This window comes from Castor canadensis, chromosome 3 (assembly GCF_047511655.1).
Source record: "Castor canadensis chromosome 3, mCasCan1.hap1v2, whole genome shotgun sequence".
NCBI classification, from domain to species: domain Eukaryota; kingdom Metazoa; phylum Chordata; class Mammalia; order Rodentia; family Castoridae; genus Castor; species Castor canadensis.
The window spans coordinates 7,635,057-7,658,188 of NC_133388.1; the positions used below are offsets into that span (position 1 = coordinate 7,635,057).

Genomic DNA, 23,132 nt, shown 5'->3' on the forward strand with positions numbered 1-23,132 from the left:
CCCAAAAACGAACAATTGTCAAGTGTTGATGAGAATATGGAGAAACTGGAACTTTCATCACTGATTGCGGGAGTGTAAAATGGTGTAGCTGCTGTGGAAACAGTGTGGCAGGTCCTCAAGAAGTGATACATAGGGGTACCTCCTGGCCCAGGATTCTACTCCTCCATATGTATGCAAGAGAACTGAGAGAATGTGTTCACAGGAAGGTCAGTGCACAAGTGTTCCTAAGTAGCACAGCTCATAACAGCCACAAAGAAGAAACAGCCCTTATGTCCACCAAATAGTGAACAGAGAAACAAAATGCATTATTATATACACAATGGAATATTATTTGGCCATAAAAGGAATAAGGAATGAGGTACAGAGGCATGCTTCAACATGGGATGAACCTTGAAAACCTTAAGCTAAGTGAGAAAAGTAAGAAGCAAAAGGTCACATACTGAATGACCTAGAACTACTGTTCTAGACTATTTATATGAACTGTCTAGAATAGAAAAACTCATGGAGAGCTCACAGTAGTTGCTAGGAGATGGGGCCAAGAGAGAATGGGGAGCAACTGCTTCATAAGTATGGATGGGATGTAGTGTTCTGAAATTATACAGTAGTAATGGTTCCATAACAACTGTGAATATACTCAAAGCCACCTAACTGTATATTTTAAATAGTTCAAATTTCATGTTATGTGAATTTCCACTTCAGTTTTTTAAATGTAAAAAAAGATTCTTTTAAAAAAAATCTGAGTGGGTGAGACATCCAGATACCCCTTCTCAATGCATATAGCCTGGTAACCACTCCCTACTACTACGGAACTAAGAAAATGGCGAACACGCTGGGCCTGGTGCAACACGTTGTTTGTCTCTACTGAGAAAACAACAAGTTTCCTATTGCTGCATTTTAATAGGAATGTTTAAGGTGGAGAAGACTAAAGATATTAGAAATCAATGAAAAACAAACTTTGTGTGGGTGTCTGAAAACTGAGCCCAGAGAAATACAAGAAACAAGTGGTGAAGTGGATAGCTGCCATTGTGTATCACACTGCGCTGACGGCTGGTGCAGCGTATGGATGCACATCCACCCACCCCAGCCATTCTTGTTCCTGTAAGTTCAGCTCCAAAAGAAAGATCACGTTCAAAGACCTCCAAACTAAAAACCAGTGTAAAAAAGAAAGTTCCTAAAATTAAAAGGCTATTTTTTAAATAGTATCTGTGATGATAATTTCTAACCTTGACTATATCTGGTTGCTTGAGCTGTGCTAGGGACAGGCCAGTCCCTAGAAGCAGCAAGAAACAGCAGTCACATCTTTGGAATTTCTGCCAAACAGAAAACTATGGAAACTTTGATTAGATTTTTTATTTAAACATAAATACATTTCACTTACTTACACATGGGCATAGAAATAAAGTGTACTTCTGTCCTAAAATTTAGGTGCAGCAATTACATCTGGGCATGATGGCTCACACCTGTAATTCTAGCTACCGAGATGAAGAGGATCGCAGTTTGAGGCCACCCTGGGCAAAATATTCAAAAGACCCCATCTCAACCAATGTCTGGGTATGATGGTGTGCACCTGTCATTCCAGCTAGGTGGGAAACACAAATAGAAGGATTGTGGTTCAGGCCAAATTGGGCATACAGTGAGACCCTACCTTAAAAATAACCAATGTAGAAAGGGTTGGTGGAGTGCTCAAGTGGTAGAGCACCTGCCTAGCAAGCACAAGGTCCTGAGTTCAACCCTCAGTACCACACACACACACAAAAAGATGTAGCAATTATAAGTTAATGACATTCTACAATTTTATAATTATTGTGTTGATGAAGAAAAATTACACGAAGTCAGTCAAATGAATTAATGCTGATGCTTGAGGCACTTGCCAACTAACATGTAACAGTCTGATTTGGGGTTACAATGTCCAGAGACTGATCACATGGGCCTCTGGGTAGGGTTGTCAAGTCACAGATGCAATAGGAATTCAAGGCCACTGCCATGGACTTGAGGCATGGCTCAAATGGTAGAGCGCCTGCTTTGCAAGCGTGAAGACCTGAGTTCAAGGCCACTGCCAGTAGCTCACCTACCCACCCTCATGGGCATCAAGTGAGAAAAGACCATTTGCTTCCAACACACAAAGAAACATTCACTGCTGAATAGTAGTGAATGTTTGGATCCACAAAGCAAAGGAGTGCAAAGAGAAGTGCAGAGCCACTTAAGCATAGGCTGAGGACCTGAAGAGGAGCCAAGAGCGAAAGCAGCAGCCCTGGAGCTGATGTTCTACAGCGTCTGGCATTCAGAGTTCCAGAACTGATTAATGCAGTTTCCTTCAAGCAGAATTATTACTCCATTGATTATTTACTGTTTGCTACATTTTTAAGTTTGAATTTATTGCATTTTGAGGCTTTATTTTACCCAAATGAAAGACATCTCTGATTTTTTTAAGCAAACAGTGTCATCAAGTTTAGTTTCTAGTTAGCTGCTCCGGAAGCCCTGGCTTAGCTACATGTAGAAGCACAGTGGATACAGTCCTATGACTTCTTTTCTCTCCTCAAGCACTGTGATTATGCTCCCTGCTTCTGTAATTTAAGTTGATCTACACTTTAATTTTGGAGATTAGAAACTGGAAACAAAAGTTCATCTGCTGACAAAAGGGTGTTCCAAGAACTGGAAAGCCCGGGGAAAACCAAAAAAGGGAAACATCAGATAAACAAAGAAAGGCTCCCAGCAGCAAGAAAGAACGAAATGGCACACATGTAGAAAACAAGCTCCACATCAAGTCCTGCAGGGAAATCAGAAGTGTCACCCAAGTGATGCCAATAATAAAGGGGCAGGGAGAAGATCACAAACACACAGGTGTGCTTATGATGAGGACATTCTCTGCAAACCCATATTTACACATGCCAAATGCTCCACTGTGGGAAAGGGTCCCTGGCCAACACACCAGAGGAGAGGAGAGGAGACTAGACTAGTCCAAACAAATAAGCGGCACATAACCACTTATTAAAAGCCCTGTTAAAAGAGGGAGTGAGAGAGAGACACAGACCAACACACCCCAGCTGACAGTTGGAAAAGAACTTGATAAACATAGGATAAAGTGTGGTCTTACACCCTCCAAGAAAGTAAGTACCACTTGAGGCCCGACATTGGTAGTATCACTTGGTTCATAGGATTGAGGAGTTTTAAAAGCTTTGGTCATCCCTTACTGTGTGCAGACTTGTGCCTCTTCTAGTCATAGCTGGAGTCCTGCCATTTGAATAGAAAGGAGGACATGGAGCCCAGGGTTTAGTCCACCTAATAGGCCTCCCAAAAGCAGGCCACAACTTTTCAAGGGGGTTTACACCTGTTCAACTAGGTGGGAGGTCCTGGATTTTGGAGAGCTGCAGGTATGCTGTGTGGTTCACTGTCCTGGAGCATCAATTCTACTTGAAGATGGATATGAAAAACATAAATGTTTTTTAAAGATGCAGTCATCATCTAACTAATATTCATTCATCTTTCATGGACCCACAAGCTACATCTTTAAGTCTGTAAATTTCCTTAACTATACTTCTCTCATCTTTCAAGTTTAGCCATAAGAAAGAAGCACAAGAAATTTTTCAGAAGAATAAAGTTTTTATTTTGTAAACACTAATGTATTAAACTTACTATATATTAGAGCAAATATATAGATTTTATTTGAATTGTATATATGAATTAGATGTTACTAGTTGATTTTTTTTCATTATGCTAGGGGTATGAACAGATCAACTGGTTACCCCAATATTACAGCCAACATAGTCCAAGAGACCATTTCTCCCCAAGTCTGTGTTATACATTATTGTGTGGAGTCTGTACTTTTGCGATTCTTAAGGCTGTTAGTGAAATGGGATGAGTGCCCTTGCTTCCTGTGGCAATAAAGATTTTGTGTGTCATCAAAAAAAAAAAAAAAGTAAAATGCACAAAACATGGCCCAATTAAGGAATAGTTTATAAGTGTTTATATCAAAGTTCAGAATAAAACATGAGATATCAGAAAACATTGGTTCTCATCTCAATGCTCCTTCCAGGCTCTTTCACAAACTGCCCCCATTTCTACTGGGGTTTAAAGCTGATGTTCAGGTCTAGTCTAGTAAATCCTCTTTTCTCTGAACACTCATGCTGAGTAGTATTATGTCCTCTGAGGGCATGAGTTCTCAGGAAAGAGGATGCACATGCACATACATGCATGCACACATACATGCACACTGAAAATGAAAAGGTAAAAATTTTACAAATTAGATATTTTTAGTTAACATGGTAAAGAGATTAGGAATGGAAGTGAGAGTTCTGACAATATATATATATATTCTTTTGTGGTACTGAGGTTTAAACTCAGCGTCTTACACCTTGAGCCACTCTGCCAGCCCTTTTCTGTGATGAGTTTTTTCAAGATAGGGTCTTGCGAACTATTTGCCAAGGCTGGCTTCAAACCACAATCCTCCTGATCTCTGCCTCCTGAAGCTAGGTGTGAGCCACTGGAGCCAGACTTTTGAAAATATTTTATTTGACTTAGAACCCTGAAAAGTTCTACAAACTTATAAATAAAATTAAAAAGAAAGTCTTCTTAAAATTAAAAGTAAAATAAGCATATCTAACTGTGTAATCAGTTGATGGTACAGTGAGGAACTAGTTCCCGGGACTTAATGGCAACAATTTGGAAGTATATCCCTAGGTATATACTCCCAGAACAAAGGAACTGCAGAAAATCACAGGCTGATTTCAGCGATCATATTATTGGTGATATACTGGTATTGTTATTTAAAACAATCACATACATTTCGCAGGTTAAAACAACTGAGTAAGTTGTTAGGAACCAAGACTTTCAGCCTAAGAGGAAAAAGACAAATATAAAATCAAAGAAGTAGAAGCCAGATTCTCTGAATTTGAAATGAAAATCAGTATGAACACACGATGTATTTTCACTTTAAGAGTGCATTTCCAAGACCAGGCCTGGTAGTAAATACCTATAATCCCAGCACTCATGAGGAAGAGGCAGGAGAACTATGAGTTTGAGAACAGCATGGGCTACAAAGTGAGTACTTCAAGGCTAGTCTGAACTATAAAGCAACACCCTCTCTCTCAAAAAAAGTGTATTTACTAATTTTTCATCCAAAAGGACTAGAAATAATCACCAGTCCTGCAGCAATAAGTGTCCCTAGGCATAGATTGGGGTCTCAAGGCACTAGAGTTGCTTAGAGAAACAGGCACTTCCAGTTCTGGGGCAGAACAGGTACAAGTCATCTTCCCAGATCAGAAAGCAAGCAGGGCAGGCTACTGGGCATGTCAAATTACTGAGAACAAATTCCAGGAGCATGTATAACTTGAGCATCTGCAAGAATAACTGGGATGGGCTGGCAGAGTAGTTCATGTGCTAGAGTGCCTGCCTAGCAAGTGTGAGGCTCTCTGAGTTCAAGCCTGGTACCGCCAAAAAACAAAACAAAACAAACCACTAGCATCTGTAAGAATAACTGGAATGGATTAAAACATACATTTCAATTCATGAGTTTACAATGATATTTAACACAATCATTTGTTACCTTTGGAGTGGCCAAAGAAACATCTTGTTGATAATTGACATAAATAGATAAACAATCAGGCATTTATTTATCCTGCATTTCCTAGTTGAACTGTCCCTTAAGGTAATCAAATATCTAGTAAAGGAAATATTGACATATTTCAGAAATATTTCAGTTAATCAAGAAAGAGTATGACAAAACTAGAATCCACCATTCTGAAACCTCTAGCGACCCTGAGTCCAGGCACTGAACACTACTGGCCTCCAGGGCCATGAGCAGGCCCTGTGCCTCTTGCACATCTCCTGGTGCCTGTGCTGAGGGCTGAGTGGGTGCCAGGTCAAGCCTCTGGATACTCCCACCACTCACAGGAAATCGAGGTGGACGCACATGTTCAATGCAAAGGGCCAAAGCCAGGCAAGGAAACCTCTGACTACAGGATCACCAGCATGGCCAGCCAGCATTTCCTTTTGGAAATGGTAGGGAAGAGGACTGCAAGGATTCAAAGAGACTACTCTGGGATGCACTGTTTGGACCCTGACGTAGACTCAAAAAAAAAACTGGGACTGTTTGGGAAAAATGAATGGTACCGTGCTGATACTGTGATTATAAATGAAATTTTAATTACAATTTTCTTGGTACTTTTTTATTTATCAAAAATAGCTATGTATTAAATCTTGCTTTGGATACAAATACTTCAAAACACTTTTTATATTCATTTTAATATTCTAACATGTTAAAGGATTCTTAATTTCAAGTATAAAATTCCACTTAATCACAAATTAGAGAGGAAAACAAAGGGTGTTTTGTTTCCTTTCAAATTCCTAGAGAAAGACGGTTAAGGAGCAAACAGTTCACAAATCAAAAGATGCAGACCTGGGTGAGGCAGGCATCCACCCCAGCTGCCATTACAGCCGTTCCTGCAATGGGCACTCTTTTTCAGAAGTGCAGAACTGAAGCTCTCAGAGAGTGGGCCTTTAAAGAGGCAAGCTGCAGGCCTCTACTCCTGGTTTTCAAACTCATTAAATTAAATCATTTCTGAGCCACAGGGATCCTGTCTGCTATTCTCAGAACTTCAAGGTGGTTTTCGAATGCTGAGAGATAAGGTCAGACAGAAACCAAAACACAGCACCAGTACAAGATTCTCAAAAACATCTGCTGAAGAAGGAAACTGCTAAAGCCCAAAATGAGTAAGGTCAGGATGCTTTGGAATTAGGTTATTTTTATGCAAAGCAAAAAAGCAGCAGCTAAAGAAAGAAACCTATGTACATTAAAAATTCCTACGACATACCTGTGTATCATATGCTGTAAGGAGATTTATGGAAACTTGATCAGGGAGAAGCAGGCTTCCACAAAGAAAGAAGCAAAGCACTGCCAACCTTTTCCTTCAAGTAATGGAGTGGAGCCCCTTACCTAAGAAGCAAGAGTAATGCTTAGTCAACTCTCATCTGGAAAACTTTCAAAGTTTTAAAAAACAGAATTCTTAAAATGTCCATTTCTATAAAATGATAAAGAAGTTTAAGATAAACATTTTTAACCACTCTCTATGCACATATGCTGTGACTTTTCTACATTTTTTGAGTAGGGTATGCATTATAAAGTCTTATTCTTTTTTTTACTTTTAAAGTCCTTTAATCATAAAGTACTACACACAGATAGAAAAGTACAGGAAGCATGTATGCAAGGCCCTCAGGCTGTTACATGGACAGTAGTCCAGCTACTACCTAGGCCAGGGAATGGGGGATCGTGAAACTCCACAGACTGGATGCCTCTCTCTGACACCAACCCCTCCACATCCTCTAAGGAACTACTACATGAGTAGTAGTAGGGCTGAGGAGCCCTAATATACACTATGGGTTCTTTTTTTTTTTTTTGCTTGCTTCTTAATTTTATGTAAATAGAATCATATTATATATTCTTTTGTCTTTTTTTAATCATTGTTCAACATTGTTGTTGCTATAGATATAGTTTATTTTCCTCATGTTGACATTCCATTGTGTAAATATACCATAATTTAGTTATTCATTCTTCTGTTTCCTGGGCAATTTCTGCTTTGGAGCAAATATGGACACTATTAAGATCTTTCTGGTATAGCTACCTCAAGCACATAGCTATATATTTCTCTGCATATATACCTAGAAGAGTAATTGCTAAATTATTGGAGAAGTGAATAATTCAATTTTTGCAATAAAGTCAAACTATTTCCCAAAGTAGCTATAATAATTTGCACTCCCAGTAGAAGGGTACAGGAGAATTTCTGTTGCTCAACTTTTTCAACAAACTTGTCAGACTTTTTGTTGCTGTTGTTGTTGTGGTACTGGGGTTTGAACTCAGGGCCTCACGCTTGCTAGGCAGGTGCTCTACCACTTGAGCCACCCTGCCACCCCACTGTCAGACTTTTTAAATTCCTGCTAACTAAATAGCTGTATAGTAGTAGCCTAACAATTTTTTTATACAGAATTTTATAGTTGTTTTGAATAAAGGCTTTATGAGGTTTTAGACAATTGCTGCCATGGAAATTTAATTTGGCAACCAAGCATTCGTCCACTTTTACCATGGCTCCTGCACCCTGATTTCTCACTAGGTATTAACTCCCTACTCTGAGCTTACCAGCTTCCAGACACTAATGCCAGGCTCTGAACCCAGGGAAGCATGTAACTCGGGCCTGTCCAATCAGCTTCCCTGGCCAGAGTTGGTTTACCACTCTGAACACACAACTCAGGTCAGAATTAATGAAGATTTTACTTCTCATTCTGGAACTGAAAGAGACTCTCACTCTTTCCTAAAGAGCTTGAACATGAACACACAGAAGTTTGCAGCTGATGCTGCTGCCTGCCAACTGTGAGTGAAGAGTATTCTTGAGGATAGCAATCATAGAGGCGAATACAGGGAGAGAGCCTGACTCAGCTGGGGCATCTTGAGTCAGCCCAGCTGGTCAACAAGTTGCTTTTTCACTTATAACAGTTAAGGGCAAGTTGTCTTAAAATTACATTAGGAGGACTGGGACACAGCTCAGGTGGCAGAGCACCAGCTGGGCACATGCAAGACCCTGAGCTTAAAAGGAATGGGGAAGGATTACATCAACAGGAGGCCCCATTGATACAATTTCATGTTTGAATGTTTGAAACACAGGTTTAATCTTGTACTCAAGAAAAACTGTCTAGATCAATTAAGGTAATAGATGGTAATACATGTATGCATGTATACACACATTCCCAATATCCATTCATTCACATTTTTGTAAATCTAAATTTTTTTATTTGAGACAGCATCTCACTATGTAGCCCAGGCTGGCCTCAAACTCACAATCCTCCAGCCTTGGCCTCCCAAGTGCTAGGATTGCAGGTGTGCAACACCACATCTAGCCTTTTGGTTTTTTTTAGCTGTTTTATTTTGTTTTTTTAAATTTTATTTTATCAGTTTTACATTTACTTACGTGTATATATTATTTGAGCCACTCCTCCCCTCCCCCCACAATCCAGCTTTTAATCTGTGTTTTTAATGGTTATAGGGATAAAGTCTTCTATTTTTAAATTACATTTACTAAGAAATTACATTTTCTAAGAAATTTATCTAGGTCATCTAAGTTTTCAAATTTATTGGCATGATGCTATTTCTAATATCATTATGATTTTTTACAGGCTACTGAAATCCAGTGTTTCCTCTTTTTTCCTTTCATTTCATGTATTACTTATACCCCTCCTTTTTCCCCTCTTATCAGTTTTATCGAAGGTTTGTCAATTTTTAGCAGACTTTTCAAAAAACTGGTTTTTGCTTTTATTGATCTTTTCTATTATGAATTTTGATTTATTCCACTCCTGTCTTCATTATTTTCTTTCATTTCTTTTGCACATTTTAAAACTATTCTTTGCCTAATCTCCAGGCTTTCTACTTTTCTAAGACTATAAATCTCCCTGAGTACAGCTTTGACTACATTCTACATGTTTTGATATACAGTATTTTCATTATCATTCTCTTTAAAAATACCTTCAAACTTCCCATTATACCTTCTGTAATCATGAATCATATAAATGAATTTATTTTTAAACTCTTGAAATTTTGTAATTACTTTTTGTCCCAATTTATAGTTTAATTCTACAAAAGTCATATATTGGGATCTGTATTATAACAGTGCTCTGAAATTTATTAAGACTTGCACTATGGTCTGAGACTGGTCAGATTTTATAAATGTCTTTTGCATGCTTGAAAAAGAAATTAAATGTTGCTAATTTTAAATGTTATGTTCTACATGTGTACTTCAGACCAAGGCTACTGATGCTATTTAAAACATCCAAGCTTACAGATTTTGTCTGTTTGTTCAATCAATTTCTGAGATGTGATGAAATCGTCACTGTAATTATTCATGTGTCTACTTTTTTTAGAACTTATGCCAATCTCTGCTTTGTATATTCTGACACTATACTATGTTTATCCAAATAACTGTTATGATTCCCTTTTGCATTAAAACTTTTATCATTACAAACTGTGGTAGACTATATGTCCACCAAAATCATGCCTCTACTTCCTGAGCACATGGCTACATTCTATTGCCCAGGCTCCTCTGTAGTTAAGTTTGGTTATATGAGCTGAGCTCTTCCTAATGAAATGTAAGCATAAGTACTGTAATAACAGCACCTTGAGGCCTGTGTATGGAGCACCCTGAGGCTCCAACACTTTACATATAACCAAACATAAGTTTGGTTATATGAGCTGAGCTCTTCCTAATGAAATGTAAGCATAAGTACTGTAATAACAGCACCTTGAGGCCTGTGTATGGAGCACCCTGAGGCTCCAACACTTGCATGATTCTCCATACCTTTTCTTCCCCAACTGCAGAGGATCCGTAGAGTATCCCAAGGTCCTAAGAGATGGTAGAGTCCTAAGGTGGAAGAAACTTGAATCCCCAAATGTCAGCTAGGACAACCTGCACTGGTTTGAGCAGGAAACAAATGTGTTAACAAGCTAGTAAGACGTTTAGGCTTTTGTCACAGAAACTGAAGTTACTCATCCTCTGACATGAAATGACCCTCATCTACAGTACTGCCTCTGCCCTAAAGTATATTTTGTCTGATCCTATACAGTCTTGTGTTTGGTTAGTAGTTACATAGTTTATTTTTCTTCACCACTTTATTTTCAACATTTCTGAACCCTTATGTAAATAGCATGTACTTAGATTTCTTATAACTCCAATTTGATACCTTTGTCTTTTTGTTGTTTGTTTTTTGAGACAGGGTCTTATTATGTAGCATAGGCTCCTCTGCCTCAGCCTCCGAAATGTTGGGATAGCAGGTGTGTGCCACTATGCCAGGCCCCAAAGTTTTCTTCCTAACTAAAAACTGTATGGTATTAAATTTAGTGAGGAAACAAAGGAAATGTTCCCCTTCCTTTCCAAGCATAAAGTTAAACCTCCATGCCAGTTAGCTCCCAGGCATTAAATGACTCTTCAAAATCACTCATCTTTATTAAAGGTGATATATGGGCTGGTTTTAAACAAATCATACATTGGAAGCCTTGTTCTACATTAATATTATAATCAATTTTTAGAGAGCAAATCTGAAAGCAGGAAATGACTTGTTAAACTTGTAGATGCAATTTGTAATAAGCCATATCAACCATGATGACAAATGATAAAAACACTCAGACATTTTCAGAAGAAAAAGGAAAACCTTGTTGTAGGATCTATGGGTTCTGAGATGAGGCTCTAAGCCAATCAAGACTCCTGTATTCTGAGCAGGTAACCACAGGTGGGCTGGAAGGAAGAGCATCCCTTGAAAGGGCAGCAGGTAGCCCTGGGCCATAGAGGCTGGGCAGGCCAGGTGCACACAGGAGCACCAGAGAGGAGAGCCTCAAGAAGTTGAACACAACTGAGGCTCTTACATCCACAACCAGGGTCTTTAACTGTAGAATATTGAAGAGGCATCTCTTCAAGGTGTGGCATACCCAAGCCCCATCCTAACCCTTTCTTTCAAACTGGCTTAACTCAGCTGAGTGCTGGTGGCTCTTGCCTGTAATCCTAGCTGCTCAGGAGGCAGAGATCAGGAGGATCATGGTTTGAAGCCAGCCCCGGCAAATAAATCGAAAGACCCTATCTCGAAAAAACCCATCACAAAAAAGAGCTGGTGGAGTGGTTCAAAGTTTAGGCCCTGAGTTCAAGTACCAGTACCGCAAAAAAAAAAAAAAAAAAAAAGGCTTAAGTCAGCAGCTGTGTTGGGAGACATAGTTTCAATGCTCAGAAAACAATACCCCACAATCTGGTGCTCTGATGTGCTGGTGCTTTAAACTGAAGGACACAGGGAGCTGCACAAACTGCCTTAAGAGCAAGTTTCTCCCCAAGAAGTGATTCATAGAAACCGGAATTCTTCTTCCCAAGGCAGGTCACAGAAACTAGAAATGCTACTCTAACCTTCCCCCATTCTGTGTAGGAGCTGGCAATAAAGAATTTTCTGTCCTACCTTTCCTGATAGCAGCTCATAAAACCCTCATTCCATAGGGAGTCCTGCCCTTTGCTGGGAGGGAAGAAATGCTGCAGAGGCCAAGATGAATCTGAACAGACAGGCCTTGATGTGTTTCAGTCAGTCTATTACTATCAGATCAGAGACATCTGTCCAATCTCATTTCTACATTGGTGCCCATTGTTCATTAAACCTAAGCATCAAAATAAACAGTTTCACTGGGCATGGTGGTATACTCCTATAATCTCAGCACTTGGGAACAGGAAGATACTGAGTTTGCCTGCATAGCAAGATCCTGTCTCCAAAAAAAAAGGTGGGGGGGGACAGGGGAGCCAGGTGCCAGTGGCTCAAGCCTGTAATCCCAGCTACCTGGGAGGCTGAGATTGGGAGGGTCAAGGTTGGAGCCAGCTCAGGCAAATTGTTCACGAGAATCCCTATCTCCAAAATAACCAGAGCAAAATGGACCAGAGGTGTGGCTCAAGCAGTAGAGCTCCTGCTTTGCAAGTGCAAAGCTCTGAGTTCAAACCCTAGTCCCACCAAAAAATGAACAAAACAAAACAAAACCAAGGAAAACAAAAAAGGAAAGAAAAGCAAAACAAGACAGCTTCTCCTGGGTCTTTGGGTCTTCATTTCCTAAGGATCCCGTCATAAATAAACTTGTTATGTTTTTCACTTGTTAAGCTGTTTTTTTGTTACAAATGTATCAGCCATGACCCTTAGTGACAAGTGAGGAAAGCAGGCATCCTACAGCTGAACACAGGCTGCCAGGAGTACACAGAAAGGATGCAGATCCCAATGTGAAGGTCTGGAGACCCTCACAAAGATTTCTAATTCATAAATTTGCCTGTGAAATGCTATTTTGTAACACACACAGGGCTTATTTATCCAAGTGTGAAAACTATCATTTTTAATTGAATATCTTTTTTTATAAGATACTATCCTCCTTCGACTAATGTAATTTTTCTCCCTCTAAGCCAAAAACAATTTTAATGAGATTATGCTACTGAATTCATTTTTAGTGTATCACACATGCAACTGTCACACAACGGTAGAAACACAGAACTGGTCCAAGACCTTTCCTATCTGACACTTTATACAGAAAGCATGCTGACCTCTGATCCAGGCCAGTAGCAGCCTTTTCCTCTTTGGACTTTTTTTTTAAATGAAACTGGGTCTCATTATGACATTTTCATACATATATACAATACACTTCCACCATCATATTTACTCCTCCCTTGCCTGTCCCCCTGTGTACACCCACTGGTCCCTCCTCCAAGAGTGCCCCTTTCACGTTCATGACTTTTTGTTTGTTTTTAGATCTAGATTCCACATATGAGAGAAAACGTATGGTATATGTCTTTCTGAGTTTGTCTTCTCTTAACACGATCTCCAGTCCCATCCATTTTCCTGTAAATGATACTCCATTTTTCTTTATGGTTGATTAAAACTCCGTTTTGTGTATATATACCATAATTTCCTTATCTATTCATCTGTTGATAGACACCTATGCTGATTCAATAAACTTGGCTTGTGAACAGTGCTGCTGTAAACATAGGTGTACATGTGTCTCTATTGTATGCTGACTGATTCCTCCTGATATATATGCAAGAGTGGGATAGTAGGGTCATATGATAGTTCTACTTTTAGTTTTTTGAGAACCTCCATACTCATTTCCAGTGACTGGACTAATTTACCTTCTTACCAACAGTGTGAAAGAGTTCCTTTTTGCCTCCCACATCCTTGCCAGAGAAAACACAACTTAAAATTCATCTCTCACCAGAAGCGGGTGGCTCATACTTGTAATCCTAGTTACTCAGGAGGCAGAAATTAGGAGGATTAAGGTTCAAAGCCAGCCTGGGCAAATAGTCCATGAGACCCTATCTCAAAAAAAGGGCTGTTGGAGTGGCTCAAGGTGTAGGCCCTGAGTTCAAACCCCAGTACTACAAAAAAAAAAAAAAAATAAATAAATAAAGTTCACCTCTCACCAGGGCCTCAATATGAACCCCTGGGACTCACATAACTGATGCCCCAGAAGGGCTGCAGCCAAAGTCACCTGCAACTTTCAGGTTTTCAACTTCACTCTTCAACTTGATTCATGACTAGTGGACTCAAGACATATGTGAGCACAGTTCTACATAGTGTACAGTGATCCTAATCTTTCACTTTTGTTTGTTGCTGAATAAATTAAGAGTCTATCATTTCAAGCTGATAAAAATATTCTAAAATTAGATAGCAGTGATGTTTTCCAACTGTAAATACACTAAAAACTCTGAATAACATGGTAGAGGTTATGGTATGCAAATTACCTTGAAGTTATCAAAAAACATAAAATTTAAAAATGCCTGATTATGAACGGCAACAGGCTCTTTCCTCCTCAGTCTGGCCCACAGTGCACAGCACCAGCACCATGCATCTGTGGAACCCTCCACTCTGTGGATCAGAATCTCAACATGAAACTGTCATCAGTGTCATAGAACCTCGTATGTTATCAGTGAAGAACTCTTCATTGAAAAAAATGCCTGATTATCAAAAAGTACCAACTCCTGGTGCTTTCTATCTCTAGTGTTACTGAAAATCCATATCTAATATTGGCAAATGAAACACTAAGGATTTTGGTAACTATGCTATATAATAAATGACTCCAAAATGTAGTATAATAAACTACCACTTGTTCTATTCCCTGGCTTTGTAGTTTGGGGCTCTGGACAGGGCACAGAAAGAGGGAAAGTCTCTGCTTCAGTATCTGGTGTCTCAGCTGGAAGGAAGGAAAGCTGGAATCAGCTGAAGAGGCCATTCACTCACATGCCAAGTGTCTGTGTACTGCAGGTGTTGCCATTTGGTCTTCCCATGTACACTGGATGCCTCCAGCATGGTAAGTGGCTTTCCCCAGAGCAAGTATCCTCAAAAGAGAAGCCAGGCAAAACTGTACGCTTCTTAAGACTTAGCTTGGAAGTCACATAGCATCCCTCTGCCAGGCTAAGGGTGAGGCAGGCTAACTGGAGAGGAACCCTTCATCAAAATCCGAGGTAAGACGACCATGCAACCTTCAAAAAATGGTTGATCAAGAGATTCAATGTAATTCCAAAGAATGGAAAAGCAATTATGCCATGAAAGATGGCATTATGTGTTGTAATAAATAAAATTTGAAGAGCAAAAAAAAAAAAAAATATCCGAGGTAAGACTATGTAGTGTGGGAAATATTACTGAGGACATTTAGGAAAATGCAATTTGTCACCCTAAGTGAGCTACAATAAAACCTCAATCTTGGACTAGGTGTGGCTCAAGTAGTAGGGCACCTGCTTTGTAAGCATGAAGCCCCAGTCTCTCTCTCTCTCTCTCTCTCTCTCTCTCTCTCTCTCACACACATACACACACACACACACACACACCCTCAATCTTCTTTGAAGACTAGAAAATTATATAAACCAGGATAAACCAGAATCTAACTAGACAACCAATTTGCATTTCAGCCCTTGTAAACTAAGTTTTTGTTACTTGTGATAAGTAAGTTGTAACTTGTAAGCTGAACCTGTGATCACTATGTTGTCCTGCCTTCCTAAAAGCAGTATCATGATGCTGATCTAAAGGTGATGGATGAATTAGGGCTATCTGGGTGACTGAGGGACACTGCAGCTGCTCTGCAGAATACAGAATACCACAGACAGGTAGACATCTGTCTGTTAAATCAGGATTTATCTGGACACTCTACATCACACTCTGGTGTGCATGGCTTTCTCATTTTAGCATGAGGCCTAATGGTCAGAATGTTTAAAATTCTTAATTAGGGGGCTCTAAAAGATAAATAAATAAATAACATGAGAGAGCTCTAAAAGTTAGAGGCCTTTATTATGATAGGCCTCCTCTGACAAAAAGAAAATAAAAAATAATGAACTGAGAGCAAACCTTGTTTGTCAGGAAAGTGATCCTCAGGAGAAGAGAGAGCCAGGAGCCAAGTTTCTGGTCCTAGATCTGGTTTCTGACTTGCTTTGGGACCTTAACCAAGTGGCATAACTTCTTTGGGCCTCAGTTTCCTCATCTGTAAAATAAAGAGATAGAATTAGACAAAGATTCTTTTCTTTTTTTTTTTCCTGGTACTGGGTTTTGAACTCAGGGTCTCACACTTGTTAGGCAGGCACTCTACCGCTAGAGCCATGACCGCGCCCTTTTTGCTTTAGTTATTTTTCAGATGATCTCGGGGTTTTGCCCAGGCCTGGCCTTGGACTAACATCCTCCTACCTATGGCTCCCACCTAGCTGGGATTATAGGTACGAGCCACCACACCTGGCCTAGACAAAGATTCTTATCTGAGGTCTATAAGTAAGCCTCAGCAATATACCCACTAATATACACCTAAAAGATTAGCATACCTTCAAGTTTACAGTTTAAACTATATGATCCCAATGTTCACCAACAAAGAGTATGAATTCCACACAAATATGAAAATATCCCCAGAGGCTGGCTGAGCCCTCTCTCAGGAGCCAGTCTTGGCAGTCATTATCACCCTTGAGGTTCCAGGCCTCTGACCTCAGGCAACTTAAAAGACATTTCACCCCAGTGCAATCAAGATTTCAATGTGTATATATTTGAAAATAGCACAAAGAAACCCATCAAAAACTGTTAAAAAGGAGGGGAAAAGTGGGAGGTGGCTAAGGAGTAATGTGGATAGGATGAATTTTATCAAAGTATAATATATGCATGTTGTAAACATCACAATGAAACCCCATTGTATAATTAATTTATGCTAATAAATTTTTAAAAGATTCAATATAGCTTAAATGCACAATGGGTACTGGTTTCAGAGAAACAATGCTACAAATATTTTCAATGAACAGAAAACAATCCTTTGACAATGAAGACAATAGACCCTTGTGCATTATTTTCATGTTAAACATTTAGAGCGTGAGTCTTTTTAACTTAGGTCTCCCTCCCCAGAACCAACCATGATGACATCCTGGACACAAACAGGCAGGGCTGCCTCCAAGGAAGTCAGGCTCTCTGGAGTTTGGGTGCGCTCCTGGAAAGCAGCTCTTCAGCTGGACAGAAAGCTCCAGCAGGACCACATCAGCACATGGCACTGCAACCACACTGGGGCATCAGGTATAGCCAGCCCTAGGGAGGCTCAGAAATGCCAGCCCCATAGTCCATGACCCACCAATTGAAGTGGTGACATATTGCACACAAACCTGAAGCTAAAAACCATCTCTCAACCATAGTCTGCTGCCAGGAACCAAGAGACAAGGCAGACGTCACCAGAGAAAAAACTGAGCTGAATGGCCAACTCTGGTAAGCAAACAGAAAGGATATGATTCACATGGAAAACCAAATTTATTTACACTAATCATGAATGCAGGCTCTCAGCTGGAAAATCTCACTTAAAATGCCAGAAGGTTCAGAACCCATTCACAAGCTTTTCAAAATGCATGCAGTTGCCATGGTAACTCTGGCATTATATTTTTTGGCACTGGACGTGTAGAATTACCACCCATAATACATTTAATACAGTTCATAGCAAAATAAATCTGAGCTCAGACTCTTGCTCACCCTCTTAGATAAACAAAAAGAACCGGTTGGAGGTAGTACCCCACGCACCCCAGGGAGAAGCACAGAGGTATACACTTGGCAAAATGCTCACCCAAAGGTACAGTAAGAACTAAGGGAATTGAACTTCATCATCCATTGACATATGGTTGAAACTTTGTAAAAATGAAATGTTTGACACCAGATTAAAGAAATTGTCATTGTTTAAATGAAACAAATAGATTATACTCTATATCTCTGAAATTCACCTCTATTAAAATAGTCAAAGAAAAGGCAGATCCCTTCAAAGAACATCTTTAATAATTCACTTAGAGGACATTTGTCCACACTAAATAAGATAATTCTTCAAATGTCAAAATAATCATTAACAAGAAATAAAGTTTTATTTCTTAGGTTCAGAAGAGATCTGTACTCAATCATAATTCTTTGACCTGGGATAGTCCTAAACATTTAAAATATATGTATGATTTTTAAAGTCCCTTACCTTTGTATAATCCGCCATTTGAACAGAGGGATAAAGACAAAATCACCACGCACAAACTGCAAAGGCATCTTCAACTACACATTCCCAGGAAAGCCCACTGCACCATTAAGTCAAGGCTGCTGCAGGACGAGACTCTGTGCTAGCCATGGCTTCACACAATTGTCTGCCTGCATCTGATCACTGAACTGCAGGTCCAGGGGGGAGTGTTACCTCCATCAGCTCCTCCTTCAGATCACAGGCAGCAGTGTGAAGGAGAGCAAAAGATTCCACCACCAGTGGTTTCCATATTTACCGGGACTTTGGTAACCGCTGCATTGCAGTCTTTCTGAAAGCTACCAACCTCAGAAGCAAAAGCGCAGGAGAGAGACTCCCTGGCAGGGGAAGCTGCCTTTGGAATCATGTAGGTTTTTAAAGGACATTTTTTAAATGTCACAAACTCCTGGGAGCATTTCTGGATTTCTAACCTGTTTCCTAGCTGTTGACCGGTTTGTGATTTTTACTAGGAGATGGCTGTGACAGCTGATTGTGCTGGGTGAGAATGCTGAGATGGATAAAATGTGCATTATGACACACTCATTAATGCTCAAGCACTCCCTGTGAGAATACTGCACATCTGCTGCCTAACTCCAGCTTCAAAGCCCCTGCTGAGGAGCTCCTGGGAATGAACCATGACTCTCAACACCTCTCAATACAGAAAATGCAAGCACAGTCAGCATGTCTAGCTCCTGTGTGGGCAGGAACCATCTAGACACCTAGCTACGTCTACTGTGGTAAAAACCATTACGTGGTCAGAGCACTTGAAATATTAAACCACTGTCCATACAACCAAATTCAGAAAGAGACTTCTGAAATAGCATGCTCACTAAATGGCCTTCGCTCCTCATTCATTCAATACATTTAGTGGGCACTCCCCACATGCTGTATGTAAAAGGGAATGTGAATAAGAAAAAGTTCACAGTCATGGCAGTTGCAGGTCCTCTAGTGAGAAGATGAATAGAGAATTAGTCATTCCAAGCATGAGGACAAGTACTATGGACAAGGCCAGCACACTGTGGGAGGAGCAGCTAGAGCTATTCTAAAGATCCAGGCAGGGGTTAGGATAAGGTCCTACAAGGAAGGAAGAGTTGATGGGCAATAAAGGATGTGGACTGGGCTGGGCAAATGGAGGGATGAGGGAAAACATCAGAGACAGCTGTGCATACTCCTCAGTGTGTCTAAGGGAGTCCTCACAAGGGTGTACCAGCTCTCTTCTGGCTATCCAAGGCATGAGTCCACCTGGCCTGTAAGGCAGCCCTGCACTCTCACAACTGAGGGATACCTGAGTGCCTCATCCCTGAGTCACACACTTGCCCAAGGCACATGGGAGTCAAGTGAAGGTGCCAGGATCTGAAGCTGGTGGCAGTTCTATGCCCAGCTATCCCACCACATTGCCCAACAGGTAAAGCTGGTTTCTGGTGATTCTAGCCTCTGGCAGGGATTACTGTCTAGGGAGTAATACATCTGGTCCAGATGTATTTTCTTTTACCCTGCATTAGTGCCCAACTAGACACTGAACATGTACTAGGTAAAGGACTGGATGAATTAATACACTAATTAAGAACTATAGTGATGTGAGATGATCTCTAGCATCCCTGAGATTCCATGCTGTTCTCTTTGTTGAGAACAACCCTTCTTTGCCTTCCCTGTCTACCCAACTCTGCTTCACACCTTAGGTTCTGGAAGCTTCTTCTCCAGGAAGTCTTCAATAGCTCTCTTTCCACCCCAGCACAAGGCCCCTCGCTCTGGGCTCCCATCATACCGAGGGGTTACCACATTATGTTAAAGTGACAGCTCCATATGTGCATGTCTAAGGCACTACTGTTGCAGCTGAATTCACAGAAGACATGTATAGCCACCCACCCCAGTCCTCCTCTCCCTTTCCCCACAGCCCCCGAACTCATTTGTTTCCTGCCAGGCAGCTCCCAGTATCATCCCCACTTTGCAGACAGGGAGGCTGAGGCACAGAAGAGCTAAGTTACTGCTCAAGAAGGTTGGGCAGAGTCAGGATCCATACCCAGGCCCTGGTCTCCATTGGTCACCTCCTACCCTCTTATCTCCTGCTTTCTGAGGCATGCACAAGGGCTCACTGACACAGACTGGGAAAGATGGTGCTGACCTCATGGGACAGGGATGGATGGGAGTTATGGAAAATTTATGGATATTCTGCAATATTCCAAACCCCATCTCTCCTTTCTAGGGTGAGATATGAATAAACGAATAATGACATTTTAGCCAACAATGGACTGTCTATAGGACCCATAACATTATATTACCTAGTGCCATCAGGCACTCTATCAGGTTCCAACCATGACATAGTCACCTAATGACACATTTCTCTGAAGGCATCCCCATTGTTTCCAGATGCATACTGTACATTAGACAAAACTAGATGCACTTAGTGTAAAGTCCTGACTGACTGGGAAAATCTCACAGCATGTAGTGAATAAGCAGAGAAGAAACACAGAGGAGCATAAAAAAAATTTCTTTTTCTCATCTCTGTGCTTTATAGATTCACTACAGCAGTTTAAAAGCCTCAGAAGAACTTTTATCAGATGCCACTGGGCAAATTCAGGTGCCACCCTGGGCATTCCTCACAGAAGTTCCAACAGAACTTCACCTTTCAAGTCAGGGATCAAGGCCAGTTCCCTGTGGCAGTCTCCCTCCCACCAGCCACAGGCTGCTATAGCATGGTAATGAAACTTTCCCACTGAACTTGATGTAGCCAGACCCTATGCTATCTATGGCTTGAGTGGGCTTTCCCACAGGGCTTTGAGGGGCGTGCAAGTGTCTTACATCAAGACTCTTGTACGTCCTGGAACAGCCGACGCCTAGAGAGGTAGAGTTGACAGCTGAACAGGCACGCAGTGCATGTAGGTGGAGAGGCTTGCAGAGGACACAAGCTGCTCCCAGGGTGCTAGAGGACCAGAGGAGGAGCTCACCATGCACCCTTTGAACGACCTTTCAGCTTGATCATCTAAAAGCCAAGCACAGGGAAGTTCACTGCACAGGTGCCAGGGTGGCTTCCTGCTTCTGTACTCTGCAGATGAGGAGGTGGTGAAATCAACAGAGAAATAAATTTCCAAGTATACCAGTGGTACTCAAGCAGCCAACCAATCCCTCCCTCTCAGAATCCCAAGTGCATGGTCCAAGAAAGGAACCAGACCTATACTACAAATCTTACGGAGGTGACTTGATTTTCAACTGAGGCTCCCACAAGGACAAGCTATCTCAATGTGCTAGGCACAACTGTTACAAAATACTGCCTCAAAGCACTCAGTAATTTTTCAAGCTTAACTCAGTTTAAATATGAGGAGAGACTTAAAGGGCTATCACCATTAATCAGAAAGACCAGGGCAAAACCTGCCCCTTTATTAAAAAGCAGTAATGAAATTAATCATCTAAGTCAGGCAAATTAGCTAATATTATTAATGCACATTTACATGGGTTTGATGCAAATTGTTAAAACATCTCTGTATGTTTCATTTGAACACTTAACAAAATGCTAAAGAGCACCACTCCTACCCTAAAGTACTTATCACTTCAAAAACACAAGCCAGTCACCAAAATTAACATGAAAAAAAGGCAATGCAGTGAAGGGAAGGCACACAATCATTCAGTCACTCAGTGCAGCAGCGGCTGAAGAACAAAAGATGTCCTAAGAGGAAGAGGAAAAAAGGAGCCAAATTTAAAACACAGACACAATTTAATTGACTTGGGTATATAATTACCTGCCAAAAATCTAACCGTTAGATACTTATTTGATAAGACCAGTTCATGACCATCCGCTATCATTTGTCTCAGCAAAGAACAATGTAATTCTGTTTGTTTCTGAGCAACAGAGGGTCCCAGGGGCTTCAAGCATGAAAAAGGAAGTTACGGATCACCATCACCATCAAAGGTCAAGCAAACCTCAGTTTCAAGTAGCCTCTTTACAAACATAAATGGGAACCTGAAGACAGTAAGTAAAAGCTGCATCAAAAGCTTATATATGGCTAGTAGAGTGCCTCAAGCTGTGAGCACCTGCCTAGCAAGCATGAGGCCCCGAGTTCAAACCCCAGGGCTGCCAAAAAAAGTTATATAAACTTGTAAATGCATACCCAAGAAAAATGAAAACATATATCCACATGAAAACTTATACATTAATATTCACAGCAATATGAGTTGTAACAGAAAAAAAGCAACAACAACCTAGTAATGCACTGGTGACTACATGAATTGTGGTACATCCACACAATGGAATAATAGTGGATATTAACAAGGAACCATCAACTAATATGTGCTACACATGGATGAAGCTTGAAAACATGATAAGGTAAAGAGGCTGGTCACACGAATGGATTAAGAAAATGTGGTATCTATACACAATGGAATTTTATGCAGCCATGAAGAAGAACGATATGTTATCATTAGCTGGTAAATGGATGGAATTGGAGAACATCATTCTGAGTGAGGTTAGCCTGGCTCAAAAAACCAAAAATCGTATGTTCTCCCTCATATGTGGACATTAGATCAAGGGCAAACACAACAAGGGGATTGGACTATGAGCACGTGATAAAAGCGAGAGCACACAAGGGAGGGGTTGAGGATAGGTAAGACACCTAAAAAACTAGCTAGCATTTGTTGCCCTTAACACAGAGAAACTAAAGCAGATACCTTAAAGCAACTGAGGCCAATAGGAAAAGGGGAACAGGTACTAGAGAAAAGGTTAGATCAAAAAGAATTAACCTAGAAGGTAACACCCATGCACAGGACATCAATGTGAGTCAATGCCCTGTATAGCTATACTTATCTCAACCAGCAAAAACCCTTGTTCCTTCCTATTATTGCTTATACTCTCTCTACAACAAAATTAGAAATAAGGGCAAAATAGTTTCTGCTGGGTATTGAGGGCGGGGAGAGAGAGGGGGCGGAGTGGGTGGTAAGGGAGGGGGTGGGGGCAGGGGGGAGAAATGAACCAAGCCTTGTATGCACATATGAATAATAAAAGAAAAATGAAAAAAAAAAAAAAGGAGGCTGGTCACAAAAGACAATATGACTCTATGTAAATGTCCAGAAATGAACTGGATACTTTCAGTAAACAAATGAGATGTGGTTATCTCAA

General features: G+C 40.6%; 1 protein-coding gene across 12 annotated transcripts in view; it reads right to left on the bottom strand.

The window, feature by feature from the left end:
• Positions 1–23,132, bottom strand: part of Traf3 (TNF receptor associated factor 3) — a 99,282-nt gene that overhangs the window by 39,682 nt on the left and 36,468 nt on the right. For 7 of the 12 annotated variants that reach the window (XM_074067115.1, XM_020167366.2, XM_074067109.1 and 4 more), the window contains 3 exons: positions 15,874–16,006; positions 10,335–10,447; positions 6,810–6,931 (listed from right to left, as the gene is read on the bottom strand). The gene's annotated coding sequence lies outside the window, so the exon portion shown is untranslated. Of the gene's footprint in view, positions 1–6,809; positions 6,932–10,334; positions 10,448–14,772; positions 15,015–15,873; positions 16,007–17,992; positions 19,856–23,132 lie in introns of those variants that run through there. The other 5 variants (XM_074067110.1, XM_074067113.1, XM_020167368.2 and 2 more) reach the window with 5 other exon arrangements.